Source organism: Culex quinquefasciatus, chromosome 2 (genome assembly GCF_015732765.1).
Source record: "Culex quinquefasciatus strain JHB chromosome 2, VPISU_Cqui_1.0_pri_paternal, whole genome shotgun sequence".
In the NCBI taxonomy this organism is placed as follows: domain Eukaryota; kingdom Metazoa; phylum Arthropoda; class Insecta; order Diptera; family Culicidae; genus Culex; species Culex quinquefasciatus.
The window spans coordinates 126,783,650-126,795,777 of record NC_051862.1 but is presented as its reverse complement, the minus strand read 5'-3'; the positions used below and the strand labels follow the sequence as shown (position 1 = coordinate 126,795,777).

The 12,128-nt window shown below is 34.1% G+C and overlaps 2 protein-coding genes across 2 annotated transcripts in view; both read left to right on the top strand.

The window, feature by feature from the left end:
• Positions 1–12,128, top strand: part of LOC6046306 (nuclear receptor coactivator 1) — a 339,035-nt gene that overhangs the window by 23,269 nt on the left and 303,638 nt on the right. The window lies entirely within an intron of this gene.
• Positions 1–12,128, top strand: part of LOC119766310 (putative mediator of RNA polymerase II transcription subunit 26) — a 58,534-nt gene that overhangs the window by 29,142 nt on the left and 17,264 nt on the right. The gene's annotated exons all lie outside the window — the stretch shown is intronic.

The window sequence follows — 12,128 nt, the reverse complement described above, 5'->3', positions numbered from 1 at the left end:
TGACAATGCAGTTCGTTTTCCGATCAGAATTAATTTTTATTGATAAAATCATGAAAGTATTATTAATTGTAATTGTAATTTTATTGAAACGATATCCTGTTAGTTTACACTGTATATCAGGGCAATGTTTAATGTTTTCATGATTCTCTAATATTATTTAAAACAAAGGTAAATTTTAAAGCTTCTGAATATAAAAAAAACACTCTAAAAAAACAGTTAACTGACTATTGAAACTTTTCAATTTTTCACTTACTATGTTACTTTGAACACTCCTTGTCCAAGGTCAGTATGGTTCTATGTCAGTAATTTTGTTTTGAATTCATATTTTTTAGCTTGCAAAAAAAACTTCAACCTGTCAATGTTACCCCGGCTGTCACAAACAAAATCTCACTGCTTTTTTTCTCAAAACAAAAAAAATGTAGATTCGCTTTTCAAGTAATTATTCGAAAAATCTCATTTCAACAAATGCGCTTCTCACAGCTATCAAACGAAAATGTTATTTATTTGTACTTTGATCTGACCGAAATGTTACACGGCTCCATCGAAGAAAACGCAGAAGAGCCAAGAGGGGAGAGGTTGAAGCCAGATGGTTGGAATTCATTTGGGTGATCACTTTTTGCCTTCCACCGAAAGCTCTCGCTAATGGTTGGCGAGCATAAATTTGAGATTTTTTTTGTTTGCTTCTCTATCGCTATTTTCAAGACTAGGCTTCGCGCAAACCGGCCAGCTAATGGGCTATTTCGCGGTGGGATGTCCCATCTTGGTGGTAGCACTTTTGGGGGATTTTTAATATGGGACTTATGGTAATATCTGGTGCTATTTGGTGTGGTTAAACATGCCGAAATTAAACGTTAATTAAGCAATGAAAACCACGGTCGATGATGGTGATTTGAATTTATGTGGGTTAAAGCATTAAATCGTATTTTTATTTTGTTTGTCTAATATTGTCAAATAAAATAAATGCTTTCAACTAGTTTGAACTCAAGCTGAGTTCCAAAGTGCAAGGAACAGCAAATCTATTCTTGGGAATCGCATCCAATTCCGAATGAATTTATAATTAGTTAATTAAGGAAATCGTACAATAAAATCATAAACAAATCCAGAATGCAATAAATCAGCACCTTTTGAGATATTTTTTTGCATTTTGCCGAGTTCAGTTGAATCTGTTATTCTTCTTGTCCACTTCAAACGTTTATAATTTTGCACACTTGAGACGAATTCCTTTAGGTGAATTTATCTTTCCATCCACTAAAAAAAAAACTCCGAAAAGACTCCGTTTCAAACCTAGGATTTATGTCCCATCCCAAAAAGCAACCAGAATAACATTTAGGCAGCATTCTTTGGTGTTGCAAATCGAAAGAAAAGCAAGAATTCGAGCAACTTTTAAGGATGCATGTTCAAAACGATCCCCAGTTTTGGGAAGTTTTTTTGTTTGCAGCTAGCATTTGTGGAACACGTTTTGTTTTTTTACCCTCTCGTGTTGCTAATTTATGTCGGTTGCTTAATATCATAAAAGAAGTCGTGCTGATCGTCAAAACGTTTTGACTGCATAGTAAGTTTTGAGAGTTTGTGGTTGGAAAACAGCTGGGTTTTTGAATTCTAAAAATGCTTTTTTTAATTTGATGTAAATAACACGTTGATAGAAACTCATGCTCTACTTTACCTTATTTTAAGCAGAAAAATCACAAAATGGTCAAAAGACGATAGCAATGCAATCTCTTCTCTTCAATAAATTTCTCTGTTGGGACCAATTCCGGATTAACCGGAACTGGCAAAATGGCCACATGAACAAATGAGCGCAACGCATAATCACTCACACAGTCATTTGACTCTCACCACCTATATCATTCGCGCTGAGCTCGTTCGTTGGAACTCAACCAAAATTCCGACCTGCGTGACTGCGTTCAAATGATTGCTGTCACCACGCAGCACCGCACAGCCAAAAAGAGAGAAAAAATAAAGAGAAAGATCACGCGGCTTCGTGTCGCGTGGCTGCTTGAGTGTCGAGCTCGGTATTCATTCGTTTCAACTTCGCGTGCGTTCACTGACGCTCTCTCCGTAATGACGATCAGGACTGGTGCACTCAGTAAGCATTCAACAATCGAGTCGTTGATTAAAGCTGACTGAATAGCTCTTTCAAAATTTTCAAATTGATCTTCCCTTTCATTCATTCAACTGAAAATATGAATACTGATATTGAGAGTAGACTTTCATGCATTTTTGTAAGACTAAATTTAAAAATATGGCTTTTTAGAAAGAAAAAAACCATTAAAATTTTTCAAAATCAAACTTTTGTTTGCCCATCTCATATCAAAATTTTGACTTATCAATTTGTTAACTCATTCAACTCGTACACTGACTGCAATCTTTTCCTTCTTTCCAGGTGAGTTCCTACTTCATCACCAACACCAAGTGGTCCCATGCTGAGTTCCCGTTCCCTAATATTAATGCTGCAGTTCTCCCAGTTCCTGTTGCTGTCCAAACAACAGAACTCCCGATAGTCACTCACACCCTCGACTCGAGCTGAGAGAGTATTTCGGCGGTGGTGGTGAATCCGTCCCAATCCATCGACCTTGCTTAGGTCCTTAACACGATTTTGTTTTTGTTGTCGAGTTTCAAGCCAGTGAACGCGTGTGTGGTTTCGTAGTGTGGAAACAACGCTCAGTAATCATTGTAATTAAATTATTTATTAATTAATTAATTTAATTGATTTTTTTTTATATTTTAGCCTTTGAAGAAATTTTACTTCAATTTTTCAAATTCTTAAATAAATTAATGTACGGTATCATATGTTGCACTGCATTATGAACACAAACACACGTGTTCCAGTATGTGTATGTTAGTGGTAAAATTGTAACAAGCTGGTTAAAGATTTGATGGATGTGTGTTGGAGCTTCGTATTTTCTTTTTTTTTTTTTTTTGTTTCCCGTTCTAAAACTCGTTCCTTCTGTTTCCCTCGTCATATTCAGTGCTCACGTTTCAGAACCTTAGGATCAAGAGAGAAAGAGAATCGTTCTTCACTTTTTTTTTGCTTGCTTCTGCTACTTTTGAGGTAGCTATTGTTGTTCCACTCGCTAAATTATAAGTTTTGTTGATTTCGCGTTTTTTTTGTTCCGTTCTGTTCCTACCGTTCGTCGAGTTGTGTTGTTAGACAACCAGCTCACCGTTGTTGAAGGTAAAGAGTTGGAAAGCACACTTTTGCTCGGAGAGTTAGAGCAGGAGAGCGAGTAGTGCGATTAACACGAGGATGGTTCTAGCGCTAATGCAAATGTTTACCGTAAGGTGTATTAGCCGCGTGGATAAAGAGCGCTTACTGCGACGAGCCACCGTTAGGTGGCTTCAAGTTCACCTAGCGAGAATACGTAGAACACCGCGTTCAACACAACCCCTTGGAACGGTGGCCAACCTGATGCTCTTGTCGGAACTGTTCCATCTTGTGCAAGGCACCGGTACTGGCTGTGGCTTCATTGGCCATATGCTACATCCGCATACACCGAGTGACTTCAACCGAACATGAGAGATGAGGTTATAACTTTGTTAGAAATTACATCATTGATGGAAATGGTTGGATTGCATGCAATTCAGAAAATATTGTTTATTGTGCAGAGCTATCGTAATTGAATGGAAGTTATAACTTAAATTAACTATTTTGAACAATCCTATAAAACTAAAAACAAAAATGTCAATGTTTTACTTAAATTGCAACAATGATTTCAGTTACAAAATGCTTATGTCCGTTAAAACAAAAATACAAAAGTACAAAAACGACATAAACGACAAAAACGACAAAAATGACAAAAACGACAAAAATGACAAAAACGACAAAATCCGACAAAAACGACAAAAAACGACAAAAATGACAAAAACGACAAAAATGACAAAAAAGACAAAAACGACAAAAACAACATAAACGACAAAAGCGACAAAAACGACTAAAACCGACAAAAACGACAAAAATGACAAAAACGACAAAAAACGACAAAAACGACAAAAATGACATAAACGACAAACACGACAACAACGACAAAATCGACAAAAAAAACGACAAAAACGACAAAAACCGACAAAAACGACAAAAACGACAAAAAACGACAAAAATGACCAAAACGACAAAAATGACACAAACGACAAACACGACAACAACAACAAGAACGACAAAAAATCGACAAATACGACAAAAAACGACTAAAACGACAAAAAAACTACAAAAGCGACAAAAAAGGACAAAAAACGACAAAAAAAAACGACGAAAAGCGACAAAAAACAACAAACCGACGAAAATGACAAAAATGACACAAAACGACAAAAACGATAAAAAACGACAAAAACGATAAAAAACGACAAAATCGACAAAAACGACAAAACCGACAAAAACGACAAAAAACGACAAAAAAAGACAAAAAAAAACAACAACAAAAAACGACAAAAAACGACGAAAGACGGCAAAAAAACAACAAAAAACGACAATAAACCTTTAAAATTCTTAAACATCAAAAAATTACAAATATCGACAAAAAAAAAAACAAAAAAAACCGATTTAATATCACCAGAGCCTTTCTTACCAAATGATGAAACTCCGAGAAATATATTGGTGTAATTATTTTTTCAGAAAATAATGATACCACCCAGTGTGAATTTGACCTAATGCTTCGAATATGTTTAGGCTAAACCTCGAATACCATTTTTTTAATTTCAGAGGTACATTATGGGTCGCAGGGTATTAAATTTTTTTTTTAAACACATATTGAATTCACATTATTAGAAAAATATAAAGGGTACTCAGTCTTTAATGTTAGTCTATGATAAACTTGAAAAAATATGTATCGCTAATGCACTTTGTCGATCTATTATGAGAAGCCAAAAAGAACACTTTCACGCGCAGCGTAAAACGCGCAAGCGTAAAAGCGCTGGCGTTGAAGCTTCGACTTGACGACTTGTCGAGCTTTCGAGCGAGAACGTGCCGGGACTTCGAATTTGATGTTAGTATATGATTCTGTATAAAACCGAAAATTTAATAGAAAAAATAGGGTAAAAATAAAACGAAAAACAAAAATATGGCTATATCTCTCGAAATACATTTTGGAAAAGCTTCAAATTTTGGGCCCAAGCCGTTTATGGCGCATGTTTTCGAATGGCTTTTTGTTTGAAACTGAATTCTTTTAATTTGATAGTGTTATCTGTAAAATAGTCCAAAAAATATCTCTAAAAATGGCTTTGACCACATTTACTGGTCGAAAATTGTGAATCGAAAAATAAAATGTTCGTCTCAGACCCCACGGCTACAGATCTGAAACATAAAAATTGTTCCGAGGTTTCGGACCAAAATTCAATCGAAAGAGCGCATCCTAAACTTCAATTTAGTAATAGGATTTTTTCCTGGGACGAATCCTCGCCGTGCACGATTTTTTTAAAATTTCTGAGAAAAGCGTTTTTTTTCCAAAAGTAAACCTTAAACATTTCTTTTGTAAGAAAGATAATAAACCTTAAATATTCTTAAAAACCACAAAAAATTACAAATTACTTCAAAAACGATAAAAAACGACAAAAACGACAAATTCGACAAAAACGACAAAAACGACAAAAACGACAAAAACGAAAAAACGACAAAAATGACAAAAACGACAAAAACGACAAAAAAAAGGACAAAAAACGACAAAAACGACAAAAACGATAAAAACAACAAAAAAACGACAAAAACATCAAAAACGACTGAAACGATAAAAACGACAAAAAACAACAAAAACATCAAAAACGACTAAAACGATAAAAAACGACAAAAAACGACAAAAACGACAAAAAAGACAAAAACGACAAAAACGACAAAAACGACAAAAACGACAAAAATGACAAAAATGACAAAAATGCCAAAAATGACAAAAATGACGAAAATGACAAAAATGACAAAAATGACAAAAATTACAAAAATGACAAAATTGACAAAATTGACAAAATTGACAAAATTGACAAAATTGACAAAATTGACAAAATTGACAAAATTGACAAAATTGACAAAATTGACAAAATTGACAAAATTGACAAAATTGACAAAATTGACAAAATTGACAAAATTGACAAAATTGACAAAAATGACAAAACTGACGAAAATGACAAAAAAAAAAAAATTGACAAAATTGACAAAATTGACAAAAATGACGAAAATGACAAAAATGACAAAAATGACAAAAATGACAAATAAAAACAAAAATGACAAAAACGATAAAAAACGACAAAAAAAATACAAAAAAAAAAATCAAAAAACTACAAAAATATACAAAAAAATGCAAAAACATCATAACGACAACAACGACAAAAACTTTAAAAACGACAAAGTGACACACACGACAAAAACGACACAAACGACACAAACAACACAAACGATACAAACGACAAAAACGACAAAACCGACAAAAACGTCAAAAACGACAAAAACGACAAAAACGACAAAAAACGACAAAAAAACGACAAAAAAAACGAAAACGTCAAAAACGATAAAAACGTCAAAACAACAAAAACGTCAAAAACAACAAAAACGACTGAAACGATAAAAACGACAAAAAACAACAAAAACATCAAAAACGACTAAAACGATAAAAACGGCAAAAAACGACAAAAACGACAAAAAAGACAAAAACGACAAAAACGACAAAAACGACAAAAACGACAAAAACGACAAAAACGACAAAAATGACAAAAATGCCAAAAATTAAAAAATGACGAAAATGACAAAAATGACAAAAATGACAAAAATTACAAAAATGACAAAATTGACAAAATTGAAAAAATTGACAAAATTGACAAAATTGACAAAATTGACAAAATTGACAAAATTGACAAAATTGACAAAATTGACAAAATTGACAAAATTGACAAAATTGACAAAATTGACAAAATTGACAAAATTGACAAAATTGACAAAATTGACAAAATTGACAAAATTGACAAAATTGACAAAATTGACAAAATTGACAAAATTGACAAAATTGACAAAATTGACAAAATTGACAAAATTGACAAAATTGACAAAATTGACAAAATTGACAAAATTGACAAAATTGACAAAATTGACAAAAATGACAAAAATGACGAAAATGACAAAAAAAAATTGACAAAATTGACAAAAATGACGAAAATGACTAAAATGACAAAAATGACAAAAATGACAAATAAAAACAAAAATGACAAAAACGATAAAAAACGACAAAAAATACAAAAAAAAATCAAAAAACTACAAAAATATACAAAAAAAATGCAAAAACATCATAACGACAAAAACTTTAAAAACAACAAAGTGACACACACGACAAAAACGACACAAACGACACAAACGACACAAACGATACAAACGATACAAACGACAAAAACGACAAAACCGACAAAAACGTCAAAAACGACAAAAACGACAAAAAACGACAAAAAACGACAAAAAAAAACGAAAACGTCAAAAACGATAAAAACGTCAAAACAACAAAAACGTCAAAAACAACAAAAACGACAAAATCGACAAAATCGACAAAATCGATAAAAACGATAAAAACGATAAAAATGACATAAACGACAAAAAACACAAACACGACAAAAATGACAGAAAATAACGCTTATTTCAAGCAAGTTTTTCGTCAAAATTTTCGAAATTTCTAAGTCATTTAGATTGGTTAATGAAGCTAAAATTTTGATAAATAAGCCAAAAAATGCTGTTTGAAGCTTATTTGAATTGGCACATTTTAGATGGAACTCCTTTCCGTGAGAAATAAGTAGAATTGAATGCTTTTGCATTAAAATGTAGAACACATCAAGAATTTTAACAGCAAACACTTGTTATCGTCGTCTGGGACGAATAGGCGCGGTGGCTTCTAAGAACATTCACCTGTCCATAAACCATCCAAGCGAAACTTTCTTTCGGATAGCTTGGAGAATTTCCCATATCCCTATTAAAAAATGGAGCATCAACACTCCCATCTTCTAAATCGCCTATCCTTGTCGTCTGATGTGCAAATGTGATGGAACAGGCCAACAATAGACGATTGTCATGGTGATGAGAATCTGGTCAAATCAAAATCTAGTCTTAAATTCGCTTAAATCACCATCTCCCAGCAAGAATTTAAAAAGTGTTGTCTTGGTCATTAATTAGCTAAATCTTTCTATTCGTGCTAAACCAGCACTATCAACTGCACTGCAGCATGTCCCAACCTTAACCGGCGGTGCTTCCTTCTCTAGCTTCAAATCGCGATTGCATAATTGTGAAATCACTCTGAAGTGGCTTATTATCTCGCCGGCGGCAGCCGGGCCAGCCAACAACGACTCAACCAGCTCACTCGACTCTTTTCTGTGAGACTGTGTCCGTCGTAAGTCGAGTGTCGTCGCAGCTAGACGACCAATTCGACTCAGCTGTCATTAGACGACGACGACAACTCCGTTTCCCAACCCCCTCGGTATTTGCAATTCGATCCATTTCGCGACAGTTCCTCTCCACAGACTGACAAAAGTCTAGAGGAGAGAGGATGCTGAATCGATTCGAGAGCAAATTGCATTGACGCAAATCGGTGACGACAAAGTCGACTTAGAGCGGTTCTAACCTCAAACTGACGGCTGCATTAGCCGGCAACCGTCAACGAGAAGTTCGTCGTGGTTGTGCTTTGTTGTCGCACTTTTGACGTGGTTTGATTCGTGAAATCAAATTTTTTAGTCAAAATTTTGTATGTAGTGTGGCAATAGTGCTCGGAGTTTTAAGACGTTATTTAATAAAATATCTCCAAATTTACGTGCGTCAACGCAGGACAACCACGTCAAGTGGCTTGAGTCAGCGTGGAGTTGCATGGTACTTGGCACATGACTGTTGTGCAATCCAGCCGTTATCGTCAGTAGCAGGTCTGTGTTTGCTTCCGCCTAGCAGTTGTGACTGCTCTAATCTAGTGGCAATCCAAACCGAAATGGTGGCGCACACGCTGGCTGGTTTCGGCTGACAAGTGGCCAGTATCATGCACTTGAACAGCTAGCTGAGTGAAGTGTGCACTTCTTGGGAATTGCATTCTGTTGGGGTTAAACGGGACGTTGCGTTGATATCTTGAAGTTTCTAGAAAGAAGAATTCTGTTCTGAAAATTTAAAGGTGAAAAGATCCCAAATTTGAATATTCAGAAAAAAATCTTCAGACTTTGTTTGACCCCGAATGTCCCCTGTAAGGACACGTGAACCTAGGTTGCTACTGTTACCTGTGATAGCTGCTAGAATCACTCGAACAGGAGTGACCAAACTGGAGAGCAGATTGCAACTGGATCGGTTTCGCGCGATAAGCAATGAATCTGATACAGAACGTCCTGGCTCAGCACATTCTCCCGTGTTTGATATTTTTCCTGAAAGGACACGTGACAGGCAATCAAAAGTGCAATCAGTAGCACAAACGATGCAATATGATGAAGTGCATAGAAGTGCTTGGAACTAGGAGGTTTTAGAAGTTGGAAAAATCCGAGAATAATTTGCTTGACTTGTGAAAAAAAAATGAGATTTGTTTTGCAGATTTGAATTCCAAAACAAAACCAACAAACAAACATCATTCTTCAAAAGGACCCCCACCAAATCCATTACGTAAGAAACTTGCTCTGCTGGCTGTGCCCGTAACAAGTGCACAGCATAATGATGTAAATTACGGAGGGGAATCTTAGCCCGAATGCATCCCATACATCGCACGATGCATCATAACCCAAACCCACCAACCTTGCTGATGCAACAATCCCAGCTTAAAGCCCTTCATTAGTCGCGTGTTATCCTTCCAGGCTCTGAACACTGATTTCGAGCGTTTTTCCCTCCTCGGTGAGTGTTGTTACGTTTTTTTTTTTCGTTTTCCACTTTTCCATCACACAAACGCACACTGGAAATAATTGGCCTCAAAAGAGATGAGCTGACAAACCAAACAGCAAAAAAAAAATGAAAGTGGAAATCGCCATGTTTTTGGCTTTGTTACTCCAGTCTTGAAAAGCTTTCCCTCCCGACAACGGGAAAGCCGGGTTGGATTGTTTGTGTCCCTTAAAAAATCCGGTGTGGTGCGATGTTTTCTTTGAACAAAAGCTCATTTTTTTTTGCACAACTTGAAGAAGCTTCTCACCGCTTCCTTTGGTTGTGTGATGTGGGGGAACGTCCTCGCATTAGACTGGTTCGATATTGATATAAATGTTTATGAGGAAAAAGCTCATGAGGGAATCTCCACCATATCTGTATTTTTTATGACCAAAGACGCCATTATGGGAAAGTGGGGCAAGACGACCATATGGGGCAAGAGGAACAATCGCTCGTATGATCGTTATTCTTGCAATTTCCAATATTTCCAATATGAGGAATTGTTAACAGCAATGCAATTAGTTGATTCTACTGCCACATAACCGCCAAAACGACGTAAACGCCACGGGGTAAAGATTTAGTGAAGTTTTTTTTTCAATACCTCTGTTTTCTTATAATATTTTATAATAACTTTATCAAAATGCAATTTTTTCTAGATCAGTATTGTCCCTACCAATGATTTGCACCTATTATAAAGTATGATTTATCATTTGATTATTTTTGTTGAGAGCATTTAAAAAATCTTTTTCAGGTGGGGCAAGTGTACCATATGGAATTAAAGTATGAAAAAAATACGAATTGCTAAACAACATGTTATTTTGGGAAATAAATACATAAGAGTACTTAAAAACTGATTCACAATTGTTAAGTAAATTGACCATACAAAATATAGTCATAGTATGAAAACTTACTATTTATTATCGAAGCAATTTATTTTTTTCGTAAAATTATCAAAATATTACTAAATATTATTATTTCATCAAAAAATTAAAGTATCGTTTCAAACACATTCTAATATGATGTGCTTAAGTGATAACAGTTCAATTGTTAGCAAATTAACATGTTGTTTTTCCTCTTGCCCCAACGGTTGTTTATCTTGCCCCACTAGTTGAGTAGAGCGTACGAAAAATCAATAATTTTAAAAGATGATTATCATGATTTTTAATGGGTTTTAACGAACATTTCCTTAGCTTGTTACACTTGCCCCACCTTCTGTCTGTACAAAAAAATATATTTGTAAATATTCGGAAATATGTATCATTTGAATGAATTTTTGAGAATTATTCGATAGGTAAATGGGTACATGAAAAACAGTTTTTGTCGATTGACTTATTCCATTCTTTTTTTTTTTGAAATTTTAAAGTTCGTTTTAAATTTAAAGTAAAGTTTTAAATTTAAAATCCAATTTTCAATCGAAAAGTAATTTCCGGAAAATTTGATAAATAGTGCAATTTTAGAGATTTGGCCAGTTAAAGTTTTATTGGACTAAAAAACAGTTTTTTTTGATTTTTATAAACAGTATTCATAAAAGACCATTTCGAAAACATTTCCTTCATACGGTTCAGAAAATGTCTCTTTGTGTTTATTTATATTGTTTACAATCATTTGACGAAAGAAGCCATTTGGCAAATGAAATTTACCTTTTTTTAACAGTAGTTTGAGCAACATGTTGTAATAAAAAAAAATCATCACGATGCTCTGCCGAGTTGGATAAATACGACAAGTATTGAAAAAACGAGTTTTGCAGCGAATTCCCTACCACATTTTTTGCAATACTGAAAAAAATAATCATAATAGTAGTTTTTGCAACAAGTTGCGAAAACAAGATTTTTTCAGTTTTTTTTATATTAAAAAAAAGTAGGTGAATCCGTCTTGCCCAAAGGGCAGGAAAGGTTCACAGTTTCAAAGCGGATTTGCAAAAAAAAACATATTTTGCGTCTAGATTTTGGAGATTTTTTACATACATTTTTTTTTATTTCGTTTTAAATTTTCGAAAAGTGATTGTATTTTTCTGGAAACCGAAAAATATATTTAAAAATCAATTAGAAGACATTTCTGATTTTGCAATCATAATTTTGCATCTAAAATAAATAAAAGTAAACTTTTTATAATCATATCACCCATAAAAAAAATTAACAAAAGCAAATAATTTTGAAACTCAATTAAAAAATATGTATAAAATAATTATTTCAGAAAATTTCAGACGGGATAAAAATGTGTGCACGATATTGTTAATGATTGTAGATTGTTTAAACAAATATTTCTTTGCAGAGACTAAACTTCCACTATTTAATGTTCA